Below are 13,057 nucleotides of genomic sequence, written 5' to 3' on the forward strand. Positions count from 1 at the left end.
TAGAGAAAGTAAGCACCGCTCAGTTGGGGCTTGAGCTGGGCAGTTTACCGAACTCTAAATCTGCTGCAGGTGGTAGTGGGAGCACATGAGGCAGGTGGGGAGGGAGATACACCAAGGAATTTTGGAAGTAAAACACTTCCTCACAAAAGTTCTGCCATGTGTGGTTAAGAGCACCGTATTTCATTCCGAGCACGATACCAAGGTTGGTAATTTTTTTGAAAGCCAAATGTTAATCTCTGAAAATGGTCTGTTGGCACTGCACCTCTTCTTGAAGAAATTATGTTTTATTGGGATTTATGTCAGAAAACCACTTTCCTTGCGTACTGTTCTCAGAATTGCACAAGTAAGACCCGAGTGTAAAATATATATCTATGAATTTCCTTGATCCTAAAACAGCTCTTTCCTGATTTGTGGACAATAGTACAAACATCACACCTGAGAGGGCCGTGCTGCTAGCTAGAGGGAGACTCACAAGGACAAATTCTGTGTGTTAAAGCCATGGAAGTATGAGCCTGTCTCCATAGACAAAACCAAAACCTTGAGTCAGTACATCAAGCTTAATTTTATTGCTAAAACTGTTTGATTCAGACAATTGCCATGGATGGTGCTCGGCACTGCCTCTCTCTCCATGAACAAACCATCAATTAGAAGCATGCTCTTTAAATGTGTTTAATAAGACATGCCTGGTGTTTCCTAGATGCCTTCTCACTCTAATGAGTAGGCAGCAAGCCAAGTTCCCCAGACTGAGGACTCAGTGTTCCCTTTTAGACATTCCTTACTTGTGGGTCAGAAACTTTGGGGCACATACATAAACACATTATCAATTTACCTATGTACAGACTCTTCTTTTAACCTCAGGCTCCCACTAGTTCTGCTCTGTGGGTGAATTCACCACTACTGCACAGACTTGTTTATCTTATTCCTTAGATGATCTATTCTAGAACGTGGATTGCTACCTTGAATATGCTTAAGGTAAAAATCACTTGTTATATCTTAGCCTACTTTTTAATGTCTTAAAATAACATTTTCCCCAGTTATAAATGTCCTGTGTTTATTGTTAACATTTTGGAAATGAACTATAAAGACAACAAACATTATCTGTGATCATACCACTCAGAACTAATTACTTCTAAGACTTTTCTGAGTTTCTGAGCATTTCTATAATTGTTTAAATTGGGGTCATACTATATATACAGTTTTATAATGTGTTTTCTTCCTCACTAAACATTTTATAAAGAATTATCTTCTGGGGCTTCCCTGGTGGCACAGTGGTTAAGAATCTGCCTGCCAATGCAGGGGACACAGGTTCGAGACCTGGTCTGGGAAGATCCCACATGCCATGGAGCAACTAAGCCCGTGCGCCACAACTACTGAGCCTGCACTCTAGAGCCCACGTGCCACAACTACTGAGCCTGCGTGCCTAGAGCCCCTGCTTGGCAGCAAGAGAAGCCACTGCAAGGGGAAGCCCGTGCACTGCAAGGAAGAGTAGCCCCTGCTCACCGCAACTAGAGAAAGCCTGCGTGCAGCTACGAAGACCCAATGCAGCCAAAACTAAATAAATAAAATAAATAATAAATTAAAAAAAAAGAATTATCTTCCCTGGCCAATAGATAGTTTTAATAGGTATAGTTTTTGTTTGTTTGTTTGTTTTTTGCAGTACGCGGGCCTCTCACTGTTGGGGCCTCTCCCGTTGCGGAGCACAGGCTCCGGACGCGCAGGCTCAGCGGCCATGGCTCATGGGCCCAGCCGCTCCGCGGCATGTGGGATCTTCGCAGACCAGGGCACGAACCCGTGTCCCCTGCATCGGCAGGCGGACTCTCAACCACTGCGTCACCAGGGAAGCCCAATAGGTATAGTTTTTAATCACTGCTGTATCAGTTATGAATTGGGTTCAATTGCCTGTAACAAAAACTTGAAATAATAATGTTGATCATGTTAGCTTACACTTATTACTGAGCACTTAAATGCCAGGCATTTTTCTCACAAAAGAGCAAGGGAAATGGCTCAAGAAGTAGCAGAATGTTACAACTTTCAGAGGTCATTCTGCTCATAGTTTTCAGTTATTTTAAGTCACATATATTAACCCATTTAATTCTCACTCCAAACCTATGAGCTAGGTTACTATTATTCTTTCCATTTTATAGATGAGGAAACAGGCATACAGAGTGGTCAAAACAAATTAGAGTTTCTTATTTATTTTATTTATTTATTTATTTTATTTACTTACTTATTTATTTATTTTTTGTATAATGAGAAGTCAGGAATAGGGAGTCCAGGACTGGTATGGCAGCTTCAGGATATCCAGGCTCCTCCTTCATTCTTTCTTCTCTGTTATCCCTAGTGCTGGCTTCTAGACTCAAATTGCCTCATGGTCACAAGATGGCTGCTGGAGCTGCAGGCACTATGTCTACAGTCCAAAAAAAAAAAAAAAAGAAAGAGTAGGACAAAGTTCAAAAGGCATATGCTAGCTGAATCACCACCCACCCCCCACACTCAAGGAACTTATTAAGTTGGAGACAACAATACCCACTTATACTTTAATTAGCCAGAACAGAGTCTTGTAGCCAACCCTATCATCAAGGGAGGCTAACCACTCTTATTCTCAACAAAATTAGAATTCTGTTTGTAAGGAAGAAGAGGGAAAGGAAAGATGTTGTGGATACATTAAAAGGGTACATTTCATTACATGGTTGTAGCATAATTGATTTATGTAGAAACAGTGATGATGATGATGATAAAAGCTAACACTGAATAAGAACTAACTACATGCCAGATACTGTATTTATCATTTTATCTGCACTATCTCATTTAATCATTTAATCCCCATTCTACAGATGAAGAGACTGAACCTTTGAGACATTATAAGGCTTTCTGACAGTATATAAGGTTGAGGCAATAAAAGGTAATTTAAGACAGTTCCTGTGTTTTCAAGGAGCTCTTAAGCTAGTGAGGTACACAGTATTTGTAAAATTGAGTTTTAGGTCACTTTTACATGGTTCATAATTGACTTATCTTAATTTTAATCAGATTAGTTTTATATCATCCAAGATGCCCATCAATTACTATCCAGTCCCAGAGAATAACAATAGGCCGAGTAAAAAAACTTGCTTACAGGTATCTATATCTTTTATGAGTGTCACTGAGCCTATAGTCAGAGACTGTTTGAAGCACAACACACAAATAGACAAACATAGTTAACTTGACTAAGCTTTGGGGTGCCAGACATTCGGTCAAACATCATTCTGTGTGTGTCTGTGGAGATGTTTTGGGATGAGATTAACGTTTGAACAGGTAGACTGAGTAAAGCAGGTTGTCCTCCCTAACGTGGGCAGCCTTCATCCAATCAATGCAAGACCTGAATAAGACGTCTGAAAGAGGCTGTGTAAGAGGGAACTTCACCTGCCTAACTGATTAAGCTGGGACGTTGGTCTTCTGCTCTCGGACTGGATCCTGAAGGCGCTGTGGCTGAGGCTATTAGCTAACAACACACGTGGTGGGGGAAGGTCACTTTTGAAAGGGAGACCTAAGCGGGCACACTTCTGTTACTGAACTCACGTTCCGAGTTCATGTGCCTGACACACAGTGAGGCCAAACAAACCAAAACGTTGGACTTTGGAGTAGAGAAAGGTTTATTGCTGAGCCATGAAAGGAGAATGTGTGGCTTGTGTCCCTCAAAACCTGAACTCCCCGAAGGGCTTCAGCAAATCATTTTTAAAGGCCAGGTGAGGGAGGGGGTGGTCACAGGGTACGTCATCAGCTCACGCACTGTTCTCTGATTGGTTGATGGTGATTGATCCTTAGATAGGCCTACATGCACATGATCATCAGGTAGTTAATTTCTTGCATCTGGTGGTGGTTTTTAGCATATGAAAAACTCAGGAAATATGCATGAGATACTATTACCTGGGTACTTCAGAGAGGAGCTACAGCAGAGGATATGGGGGAGGGGTCTGTCCCAGGAAGGCGGCATAGGGTCCTGCTCAGTTACACTTACATGATGGCTAAAGTCCATGCATTGCCTCATGCAGATCCCCTTATTCTGACATTACTGGGGAGCATCTCCCTCATGGGTCCCATGGGTCTTTCCTACTAAGGGGAAAAATTGCAAGAGGGAGGCTCTTGGGATGAACTACAGCTCCGTAGCTGCAGCTGCTCTTGGACCACAGCTGACACCCATCTTGTCCCGCCTCCGCTATCCTCACGCTCATGTCACTTCTGCAAATCTTGATGGCTCACCCGTAGTGGTCTAAGCCCCTTGTCACCATGTCCTTCTCAGGTCAGGGTTGCAGCACTTGTCCATTTGCAGTACAATTGTCAAGTAAGTGATATGAAGAGAGACCTGACTAGATCACCTGGGTTCTTTTTTCTTGGCTGTGCCACGCGGCATACAGGATCTTAGTTGCCCAACCAGGGATTGAACCCATGCCCCCTGCATTGGGAGCTCGGAGTCTTAACCACTGGACCACCAGGGAAGTCCCAGGATCACCTGGGTTCTACACGCATTCCTCTCAACCCCTGTGGTATCACAGTAACCCTATCTCTTCCTGCTGAAGGGGTTGGTTGGCAGTCGTGAGGCATCGTATCCCGGACTCAGCGTTGATCTTTGTACCTGGCAGGTTGGCGGCAGGTTGGCAGCAGCTAGGTAGGTCAGTCTTGGTAAGTGGGAATGTACATCAGGCGTCAGAAAACTACAGCCCTCGGGCCAAGTCTGGCTTGCAGCTTGTTTTTGCACGGCCCACGTACTAAGAATGGGTCTTAACGTTTTCAAATAGTTGAAAAAAAATCAAAAGAAGGTTTATGTTTATTTACTTGTTTATTACCTGACTCCCTCTGCTGAATGTGTTTCTTTTTATTTATATTTACCTATTTATTTTATTATTTATTTATTTTGGCTGCACTGTGTCTTAGTTGCGGCATGCAGGATCTTTAGTTGCGGCATGCATGTGGGATCTAGTTCCCCCACCAGGGATTGAACCCACGTCCCCTGCATTGGGAGCATGGAGTCTTAACCACTGGACCACCAGGGAAGTCCCTGAATGTCAGCTTCTTAAAAGCAGGGACTTGTCTGTTTTATTCATGCCAGAACCGTCTCACATCGCAAAAGCACATAATAAAATGTGAATCTATGGAACCCTTGTGCATTGTTGGTGGGAATGTAAAATGGTGCAGCCACTGTGGAAAACAGTTTGGCCCTTCCTCAATAAATTTAACATAGAATTACTATAGAACATAAACATAGAAATACCCAGCAATTCCACTCCTGGTGTATATACTCTAAAGAACTGAAAACAGTGTTTGAACAAAAATTTGGACATGAATGTTTATAGCGGTACTATTCACAACAGCCAAAGGTGGAAACAACCCAAATGTTCATTAGCTGATTAATGGATAAATAAAATATGGTATATTCATACAATGGTATATTATTCATCCATAAAAAGGAATGAATTACTACCATATGGTTGAATCTTGAAAACATTATGCTAAATGAAACAAGCCAGACACAAAAGACCACATAGAGTACTGTATGATTCCATTTATAAGAGATATCCAGAATAGGTAAATCTATAGAGACAGAAAGCAGATTGTGGTTCCCCCTTCTGGGGGAAGGGGGAATGGGGAGAGCCCGCTCAATGGGTATGAAGTTCCCTTTTGGGGTGAAGAAAATGTGCTGGAACAAGGTAGCAGTGATGGTTGCACAACACTGTGAATGTATTAAATGTCACTGAATTTCACATTTTAAAATGGTTAAAATAGTAAATAGTATGTTATGTGCATTTTACCACAGTGAAAAAGGACATAAAAATGAAAAAAATTTTAATCTATCACTGAATGTTTGACATTTGCATTGTTCCCACATTTAAAACTAACCCTGAGATAAATATCTTTGTACATTTTGGTTAGGACAGACTTCTCAGTTTTGAATCACTGAGTCAAAGAATATTAAAGAAATTAAGGACTTGATAGACATGATCAATATGCCCTTTGGAAATCTGTACCAATTTCACTCTTCTTATTCATTCAATAAACATAGAATAAACGTGTAGAGTTTACATTCTCTGCTAGAACTGGGAGTACACTGAAGAATAAGCCGCAGTTCTCAGGGGGTTGAAATTTAACTGGGTGATACAGTCCTGTAAGTAGCCAGTAACAATAAGGGATAAAAGATGGAAGTTTAGGGTGACACTGAAACAAAGAAGGAGGACTTAATTCCCTCTGGGTTAGGAAGGGAGATGATATCTAGGAGATCTAGGAGTTTTCCCAGCCTGGGTCAGCTACTCTCACCAATTCTGGACATCATCTTAAAAAGGAAGTTGCAATTTTTTAGAATTTTATAGATTAAAACTTTTACTTCTTAAAAGTACGTTCATTTGATTGTTGGTGAAATAAAGATTTTTTTTCATGTCTGTTTCTCCCTTAGCCCATTTTTCAATTCAGATGTAAACATTTTTCTCAGGATGTTGAAGAGTTCTTTACATAGTAAGGATACCTCTGTTACAGTTATTTTCATGGCAAATATATTCTGCTAGTTTGTAGTTTGTTTTCAAATCTTGTGTAGGGTGGTTTTTAAAGACAGCTTTATTGAGGTATAATTTACATACCATAAAACATGCCCACTGTAAGTGTACAATTCAATCATTTTTAGTAAAACTTTTAGTAAAATTTAAAGTGTACAATTCAGTGATTATATGTGTATACATATATAGACAAATTCTCTCTATATGTATGCACACACATATATATGGTGTATAAATATAGAGTAACTATAGAATTGTGCAGGGTGTTCTAAAAATATGTATATATCTTTCACTGTATATAGTCATAGTGTTTTTATTATTATTTTTGAGCTCAAACTACTGTAGAGATTAAAAACACCAGTAAACAAGTCTTCAACATTCTTTTTGGAACCATATTTCATAATCAGTTGTTATTTGTTTTCCTGTCTGGAACATCAGAGGAGGCACACAGCTATGGGGGAAAAAAAATCACATTAGATTTTTTCACATGGAGAGACCTTCCGCATGAAAAGCAAAGAGGCAGAGATTTAATTGTTTAGCCTCACTGCTGCTGTACTGGAAACTATGTGACTTGGTTAACAGGCAGCCCGCAGGCATGTGGGAAGATCAGAAGACTTGGAGCCCTCTGTGAGAAGCTGCCTCAGTTATCCAATCCTGATTTAGGGCAAGATGACCTCTGTTCTAGCACTGCCCTACGTTTTGACTTTCCTCCCTCTCCTGGCTCCATGTGCACACAGTGTCCCATTTTAAAGCACCTTCTTCTTTCTCCTTTTCCTTTCCTGAAGTCTGACTCCTTCTAGAATGCTCTTGGCTCAGTGTTACCTGTTGGAGAGGAATGACTTCTAGATGATTCCCACTTTTAGAGGGCATTTCAGCTCAGGTCCTTGCCTTGATGGTCAGAACATATCACCTCCAGGCATGCTCCCTACATCTCATCCCTCTCCTGGGATTTCGTCTCCCTTTGCCCCATCCTGCCACACCCCGAAGACAGGGAGGCTGGGTCGCCCAGGCACGCCTTTGTCTCCTGGGCTTTTATGCTGTGAAGTCAGTGTCATTATCTCTATTTTCAGTTGAGGAAGCTGAGCCCAAGAGAAGACAAGGGGTTTTGCCAAGATCCACAGGTTAAAGCAGTACAGACATTGTCCTTCTTTGTTCCTGCCCATGACTTGTTTGGGGAATCCCTTGCTTTCCATGTCTTGGTAAGAGGCAGAGCCTGCCTCACAGTATAGATGCTTGTTTTCCCAGCCTCCCTTGTAGCAAAGGTATGGACCTGTGATCTAAGCTTCACCAATCACACGCCCCTTTTCCAGAGTTAGACAGCAGGCTGGAGCCACACAGGAGCAGGGACCACAGAGAACTCTCCCTGGTGGCACTGGTGGTCACAAGAGTGGCAGAGACCAGGGCCCAGCCACCATGCAGCATTCCAAGAGGGGCTGCTCCTCTGTTGGAAGTGATGCGTGGAACCTGGGGTTTAAACCCTCAGCATCATGGGAATCTTGGGAGTGAGTGAAGTCCCCACTCACTATGAACTGGGCTATGAACTGTCATCTTTTTTTTTTTTTTTTTTTTTTTTGTGGTACGCGGGCCTCTCACTGTTGTGGCCTCTCCTGTTGCGGAGCACAGGCTCCAGACGCGCAGGCCCAGCGGCCATGGCTCACGGGCCCAGCCGCTCCGCGGCATGTGGGATCTTCCCAGACCGGGGCACGAACCCGTGTCCCCTGCATCGGCAGGCAGACCCTCAACCACTGCGCCACCAAGGAAGCCCTGAACTGTCATCTTTTAATGGGCCATATAGTTTTGGGTAATGAGCCTCTTAGTGTCAACCTCGACACACCGAGGATCAGAGAACTTTCCCACAAATTTCGGTATTGCCTAAGTGCCCTGATACCCAAGTACAATTCTGGGAGAAGGGGAATGTTGTGGGCCTCTACATATAATGAAGATTATATTTTTTTCCCATACACATAGATAAGCGTTCAGAGCCAGATATAGTGTGACGTAGACAAATAAAGAAAATATTCTATCTTGTATCCAGGTGTTATGGAGCAGAAAACAGCTGCACTTGGGAAATAATTCACGTTTTAATTTTATTTAGCTCTCCTTTTCCCCCTACCCTCATAATCATAGGCGTGATGATTGACTATTCATATTGAGAAGGAAAACCTGGTCTGGATCTGAAAACGTTATGGCTGCTCATTAGGACATCCTCTAGTTCTGCTGATTGATGCTGAGTTGAAAGACAGGGTCTGTGAAGGAGCAGCCAGCATCTGTCCTTCCATTTCACCTCCTATTTGACCACAACTCTGACATCAGCCCTCTTTAGGAATGCAATGCTCGATTCACTGGGAAATCCTGAAAGAGCTGGAGACACGAGAGGGAAGGAAACAAGGGCTGTTGATAATAGGCTAGTGTCTCAAAGCCTACAAGTCTACATGGAATAAGTTCTCAGACCTGGGATCTTGAGGCTGAGGGGGAAGAAGTACAGGAGTGCCCCGAGGGAGGCATAAAGAAGCAAGGACCACAAAGAACTCTCCTTGGTGGCTGAAGTGGTCACAAGAGTGGCCCAACTGTTTAGCTGGAGCCAAAAAGACTAACAAAAACTCAGAGAATGCAAATAATTAAATGCTCATTGCTATAGGAATTGCTGGTACTTAACTTACCTAAAAAGGTCCCAAGACATCACTCCTATTTGAAATGAGAGCACAGGCCCACAGAGAGGTAAGCACATCTCTAGTTAGCAGCAACGTCAGGATGGAAATGGGTGAGTGTTGACTTCTCTCTAGTGTGATTATGCAACGTTACTGCTGTTTCTGGTTAACTGAATGTTCCAATTACTTGTACGTGTTCACTGATATCAGAAAAATGTCAAGCTTGTTGGCAGAGTATGGAGCGTACAGAAGGTGTCATGGGTGGTGGAGTGGAAAGAGGATGAGCTTTGGAGTCAGACGTGATTTTGAATCCTCTTCTCAGCCACTTTCTAGCTCTGGCTAGGAACCCTGGGGTAGTTTACTTAGTCCCCCTGAGCCTCGACTTTCCCATCCAAAGATAAGGATGAAATATTTATCCCTGATAGGATTTCATAAGGATTAAATGTTAATATATGTAAAGTATCTTGCACATATGGGGTCAATAGTGTATTAATGTTATTATTCTCATTTCTTGTCCATGATTAAAAGTTAATCAATAAGAGAGTACTTAACTCAGTACCAGATATTAATGTAGTTTCATCTCTGCTGGTAGGGACCCAAGGTCAGGAAACAACGGGTATTAAGAAAATAAAAGGTGAAATTTTAAATATTGTCCAAACTGAAGAGCATAATCAAGGCTGCTATGTTTGGATGTTCAGGTTGTTTACCACTCAACACAGGGGTACAGTTCACACAAACCCAATGTAGATGGTGCCCTCTGGATTTGTTCAGTGTACAATCTGAACAGTCATATGTGGTGGCTTTCAAGATAATAGATGATTAATAGTCTTCAATGAATAATTGGATGTTTTGTAAAAGGAGACGAGAAAGCAATTAAAGATGTCTTTGGATTTGTTGGTTGCAAGGGCCCTTGGGGATTATCTACCTCAAATTCCTAATTTTTCAGATGAGGAAACTGAGCTCCAGAGAGGGAAAGGGACATGCCTCATGCAGGGCAGAACCGGGACAAGAACCACGTCTTTGGTTCTTTGCTGATTGCCGTTCGCGTTGATGAACAACTTTCTTTGTTGGTAGGAGTTAGTATTCTGAACTACATCTTTTAAAAAAATTTATTTATTTTTGGCTGTGTTGGGTCTTCGTTGCTGCGCACAGGCTTTCTCTAGTTGCGGCGAGCGGGGGCTACTGTTCATTGAGGTGCGTGGGCTTCTCATTGCGGTGGCTTCTCTTGTTGTGGAGCACGGGCTCTAGGTGCGCGGGCTTTGGTAGTTGTGGCTCACGGGCTCAGTAGTTGTGGCTCGCGGGCTCTAGAGCACAGGCTCAGTAGATGTGGCGCATGGGCTTAGTTGCTCCACAGCATGTGGGATCTTCCCAGACCGGGGCTTGAACCCGTGCCTCCTGCATTGGCAGGTGGATTCTTAACCCCTGCGCCACCAGGGAAGCCCTGAACCACATCTTAAACTTCCATAGAGAAGGAGGATTTATAGCTGCTTTGCTTCTTTTAATCTTTGTCAGGAGCAGACTCAGGATAGCTAAGCAGAAATTTGTTTAGCTCTGAGTCTTTGCAAGTTTTCTCAGGTCACATGATTCCTGTTGAGCAACACCCTTGAAAACATTTTGTTTGCTTCTGCTTTGACTTGATATTAGCTGGCAAGCTGTGTGGTTTAGTAATACCCTCAACCAGGTTGCTAGCTTGGTAGTAATCTGAGAACAATGTCTCTGGAGGCCCGCTGAGCTCCTCTGAAGGTTGCTATGGAGAATTGATGAACTGCTCCAAATTATAATTCAGAATTAAACAGGCAGAGCCTTAGTGGGGCCTATGGGAGACAGCAGGAAGCTGATATCGGGCAGTAAGTGCCTTGGGCTTCCAATTAATAGTCGGCTATGTATCGCCAATTCATTTTCCCTATCCTCCACCGCCAGAAATCAGCCAGTAAATGGATAGGTTGGAGGCAATATGCCACTAGGTGCCATGGGGTTGCCAGGAAGGCTAGTTGGTCTCTATCAGTGGCATAGACTTGAGGAATTCAGAGAGTGGAAGAGTGCTGAGGGCTGATGCATTTGGGAGGGGACTGTGTGGAGGAATTGAACCTGAGCCATGCTGTGACCATTGGGTAGGTTTGGAGCAGAGGAGGTAGAAAAGATGAGAAGGGGAATGCATTTTAGGTGGGAGAAATGACAAGCTCCAAGGCTTAGAGGGAGAAATATACCAGATGTGTTTGGGAAATGAAATATGGATCAATCTAGTTGGAATAGTGAGAAGTTACGAAAGGAAGCTTGGTCTAGCTTGGTAGGTTTTAACCTCCAAGCTATGGGGTTTTGACTTTACTCTGAAGGTAGTGGAGAGCTATGAAAGGTTTCTAAGATGTAGGCAGCATTGGTAAGTAACTTCAATTTAGTCTTTGAGTCTTTGACCTAAATACAGGTAGAAGAATAAGAAGGGATGCTGAATGACCAAAAGGGTAGATTATGCTGGTCATTTGCCTGTTGCTCTTGGCCCTTATCTGCCTTTCTGTGCTCTGCTATGTATCAGAGAGAGACAAATGCTACTTTCCAGACTCCCGAGCTAGCCGGTTTCTGTTTAGGTTTTGTCAACGAAAGGCACTGGAAGATGAAAGGAAGAGAGAATTGCCTCCCTTTCTGCCTCTGGTTTCTTGTGGTGTCTGTGGCATCAGTGACAGCAGTACCACTGAGCAGTACGGCGTTGGCGGTGGTGACAGCATTGGCTCTAGTGACAATGGCAGCAGTGGATCTGGGTGGTGCCTGTGGATACAGGAGCAACAACCTGTAAGTGCAGGCTCCCGGGCTCCTGCTCAGATAACTGGGCTCCAACAACCAACAGGAACCTTAGGGATACTGTGCCCCGGGCTTCAGGTAACATTTTTGCACTTCTAGCCCAGAGTGGTGATGGTTTCCTGAAGTTAAGAATCTTTGAGTAATCGCCCCTCTCCTCTTCTGCTCCTCCATCTTTTCTAATACTCTTGTAGCCAGTTCCTTTATTAAATTCTCCTGTCTGAAATACCTAGAACTGGTTTGCTTTCCTTTGATTGGATCCTGATTCATACAGTACCTAGTATACTTTCTTCACTTGCTTTCTACGGCACCACACAGGGTTCCCCGCCCCATCCTAGTAGACACTCTTTTTCAATCTCCCTTGCTGGCTGATTCTCCCTCTTCAACTTGACTCTTCATATTGGAGTGCCCTAGGGCACGAGAATGGCTAATGACTTTCAGGTGAAGAGTTAATTTTCCAGTGATCTAAAGCCTTAACCTTATCTGAATACAGCTCCATCACCCAGGAGCCGGGAATACTTTCTTTTTATTGATGGGGAAATTTAAGATTTCTTGCCCTAAGGACTATTTTATTCATACCATCTTGAGAGGTGATGCCACATGTTGCTTCTACCTCTGAAGCTGAGGCTAATCCCAGATTATTATAGCTGAAGAGGAGTCAAAAAGGATTTGCTCACTTGTAGGACAGTCACTCAGTAAAAATTAGGATTGTCCCCGGTAAAAAACCCACAATCCCAGCACTGGTCATCTCCTTGGCAGGTTCAGAAACTACTTTTTTGTTGAGCCCACCCTGAAATCCATCAAATCCGACAATATAGAGCATCCCAGTAAAATGCTTATACTTTTCAGATGTTAGCAATATAAAACGTAAACCACCATTTAAAATAATGAATTACTGCTGATGGGCATTAGTGGTTTTAAGATAACTAAAGTATCTCAGCAACATTGAATGTTACAATTTATAAACATGGTGTGTACACCTCTGTGTTTAATTAGGCCTTCTTTAATTTGTCTTGGCAATGTTCCGTCAGAATTTTCAGCTTTACGGTCTTGCATGTGTTTTGTTAAAATTATGAAAATGAATTCTACAATTTTATATCT

Source organism: Phocoena phocoena, chromosome 1, assembly GCF_963924675.1.
Source record: "Phocoena phocoena chromosome 1, mPhoPho1.1, whole genome shotgun sequence".
NCBI classification, from domain to species: Eukaryota; Metazoa; Chordata; class Mammalia; order Artiodactyla; family Phocoenidae; genus Phocoena; species Phocoena phocoena.